This window comes from Oxyura jamaicensis, chromosome 1 (genome assembly GCF_011077185.1).
Source record: "Oxyura jamaicensis isolate SHBP4307 breed ruddy duck chromosome 1, BPBGC_Ojam_1.0, whole genome shotgun sequence".
Classification (NCBI taxonomy): Eukaryota; Metazoa; Chordata; class Aves; order Anseriformes; family Anatidae; genus Oxyura; species Oxyura jamaicensis.
The window spans coordinates 173,755,115-173,759,121 of NC_048893.1; positions in this window are offsets into that span (position 1 = coordinate 173,755,115).

Sequence of the window (4,007 nt, forward strand, 5' to 3'; positions counted from 1 at the left end):
GCCCACAGCCCATGCCTCGTTTTGCTTTTATCATATATTGCGGTAATTAAAGAAACATACAAATGCTTTTAGGAGCAAGGAACCCTTCCAACCTCTAATCCTGTTGCAGTGCCTGGAAAGATTCTTTCTTTATTCATTTGTATGCACATGACAATTCAGCAAGGCTCAAGTACCGACTCTACCAATTTTATATGATACGCCTTATGATTTTCTTGATAACTCGTAATTATACTCCCTTCTCTGCATGACCTCAGAAACTTTAATCTTCAGCGTGAAGCTTCAGTCCCTGCCATTCTCATGTCACTGGTCAGCTGCTATGTTTGCAGGCACTCTGGCAACTCTCAGTAGTAAAGAGTAAATCCAAAGTCCTTGTTATCGTTTTCACAAGCTTCAATCTGTTTTCTGTTTCTCCTTCCTTCCCGACAGATATTCTTGCCAACATTGATCCTGACTGCAGCGAGGAATGCTGTAACACAGACTGTTTAGGAAAGTCATTTACAGGAAAAATATGCAGACAATTAACTTAAATGGCATAACAAATATGGACAACGTTGCTACACATTAATAGTGAAAAAATGCTGGAGCGTATCAGTGTTTAGGATTACATTAAAATAGTAACGGACAGATTGTCTCTACCAGTACCACTCTGTGCACAACAAAGCACACAGCTGTGCCATGCTGTGAGGAGCACAGGGAGACAGCCATAACCAAAGAGCTAGCAGCTTTCATTCCTCCCCTCTTTGCTTCTAAGAGAAATGACCGAGTGTCTTTCACTCCCAGGAAAGGATTGATTTTCCTTGTGTTGATTGACTGGTTAGCTCTGCTTAATCTACATTCTTCTGAAGTCTCACTGTTCAGAATGTGATCAAAGTAGCATAGCTGGTGATATGAAGAAGGCATTCAGAGCAATGTTTTCCATCTCAGAGCTTGACCAGACATATTTGGATGGACTATAATGTGTCTCCGTGTCTTTAAAGGCCAAGTTCTGCTACCCTTTCAATGGCGTAAGACGTTACTGGAGTTCATGGATGATAATGTCCTTACAGAGGTGATCAAGGAGCTGGCAAGGGGAGATGCTCTGCTGGACCCAACACTTACAAATGGGGAAGAACTTGCCAAGGGTATGGAGGTTGAGGGCAGCCTTGGCCGCAGTGATACTGAGACGTTAGTTAGGGCAAATAGCAGGATCACAACCCTGGACTTGAAGAAAGCAGACTTTAGTCTGTTCAGGGATCTTAGAGATCTGCTTGGAAGGATCCCATGGGATATAGTACAGAAGAAGAGTCCAAGAGAGCTGTTTGATTCTTAAGGATCACCTGCTAGAAGCTTAAGAACAGTCCATGCCAACATGCAGAAGTCAGGCCAGAGCAGCGGGAGGCCTGCATGGTTGAACAAGCTGCTCCTGACTAAACTCAAATATAAAAAAGTGTGCAAGAGGTGGAAGCAGTGGTAGGTGACCCATGAGGAATACAGAACCAATGCCCAAACAGACAAGAGGTCCTTTGCAACCTAAACAATTCTGTGATTCTATGGCAAGGCCTTGGGTCACCACACCTGTAGGGCTGTTCCAAGGATTTTCCACTTACCATTTACACTAAATATTTGACGTAGCAGTTTTTTACATGGTAAATATCTTCACTGCTCTGCTATCTTCAGCTACAGATTTACACCACTGTAACTACCTGTAGTAGACTCTTCCCTAAGTTATCATAGATACACTAAAATATTAAGAGAAAAACAAAACAAAACAACCTAGCAGAAATACATAGGTTAATATACTGCCCTACTGAAGTATATAACTTCAAGTATACTGTTAAATTTTCACAAGTAGATGATTCAGTAGGCAACTCAGAATAGTACATATTAAGTACAACATCCTTGCACTGTGGTCAGCTGTTGACCAAATGTCTTTGTGGACAGCTATTTCCCAGAGCTGCTAGTCCTTGATGTGCTACCAGCAACCAGAAAACTAGTAACACATTTTGGAAGTTAGAGGTAGGACGTGTTGTTGTTTGGCTTCCCTTTCCAAACCTACTCCCTTGCTTTTGAGTTTTGATGTTATTAACTTCTGTTGGTAATACATTCATCATTTTTTCTCTATAAAAAAGTTGGAGAGGACAAGAAGTAAAGTAGGTAGTTTCATTACTTTCTTAGGATTTCTCATTTTGAAAATACTGGTGCTATTACCAAAGAAAACTATACACAGCAGAATGAGAAATAAATATTTTCTGCAGTCTTCCACTTCACAGATTTGACTCTTACCTTCCCCTGCTCTTATTTGTTTGGCTTCTTTTTATTTCCTACTATTTCAGTTTTCTCCCCCAAACAAGTACAATGTTTCTTCTCTTATAGCTGATTATCTTTGTCAGAGAGTACTTTCTCGTCGGGAGAGTCACAGATTTTCTAAACACGTTGCAATAAAGTGCGGGAGAGGAGAATTAAGAGGAAAAAAAGCCTATTCAATTCCACTATTTTAAATTTATTACTTTTAAACGGAGTTTGCTAATCAAAAAGGTAGCAAGTGACATGCTACTCTGCATTACTTCTATGCAAATCAATGAACAAAAAATGATCAGTTGGGGACATCTTTATTGATTTTGAAATAGGTTTCGGGATTACAAGAAATTCAATTCCACTGAAAATTTAAATATTAATCATGTATGATCATATGTTATGTGTTGAATGAAGAAGTAAAAAGGTATATATTTCTTCCCAAAAGGATCATCAGACAACTTCCAACGACTTCTGTGCTGCAGCAAGCTGAATTTATCTATCTGTCTGAGATTAATGAAATGCTCTTCTCACCTTTACAGCTAATAGCAGCTGTACTTTATGAAGACACTTAAAGATGAATTAAAGTAGTTGCCTGTCAGTGTTAGAGAAGATTGATAAGTATCAATCAGATATACAAAACCACAATACATGCTGAGAACGACGCGTCTGAACAAAAATCACTTTGAAACAGGAGATACTTATTTTTACTTTTTCTTGTTGAATTCCAGGATGCCCGGACAATTCAATTCCAGTGCCGGTACTACAACGGTAAGGTAAGGTTAAGGTAAGATTGCGGTTAAGGTAAGGGGAAAAGAAGATCAGTTATGCTGCATTATTGAGAAGAGCTGGAACATTTCAGCTGGTGATACAGGACCAACGGTGACCAGCAACTTCTGCATTTGAATTGTCACTTGAAGATTTCCAGCAGGGTGAAATATGAACCCCAACTGCCAGGATTTTCAGGACATCGGGTTATATTGATAGATACAGACATCAGCCAAGGTGCAAAAATATAAATATTAAAGAAGAATTTTATTTTATTTTCTCCAGTTCTAACTTCTGTTATCTTCTCCTTTGTAGACATCTTCCTCCTTATAAAATCCTCTACTCTCTGAAGACCGACATGAATAATTTCTGCCTGGCCTTTCCTCCTTTCAAGTGTTTTCCTTCTTGCACTTCTTACCCTAAATTTTAATGCATAAATTTTCCCTCATCCTTTTCTCACTCCACTTCCCTCCTTCTTTCTCTGGATTTTGAACAAGGAGCCACCTGCCTGGCAAACCCCAGCTCATCACGGCGGCTGAACGACAACAGAACTGGACGGTAGCCCCAGGGACAGGGACAGGGACAGGGACAGGGACAGGGACAGGGACAGGGACAGGGACAGGGAACCACCCGCTCTCAGGCCCCCTCAGGGGGCAAAGCACCGCGCCGCGCCCAACCGCACCTCCTCAGCGCGGCGCGTACCACCAGCGGTGAGGCGGGGGGGCTCAACTTCCACCTGAGAGATGAGCACCCTCATGGCAACCTCAGAGGTAAAGCCGAGTCCTCAGCCTCTTTCACCCGAAATAAGAGAATACGCAATAGCAGCCACGAAGCGGGAACGAGGAGTTGAAGGCCGAGTCTCCATCCCAGCTCCTCCCCCCCCGCCAAGTCGCAGTGGTACCGCCCACCCCGCTCCCCGCCAAGGGGGCCCCTTCCCTGTCAGGGCAGAGTGACACGGGGCGGAACTT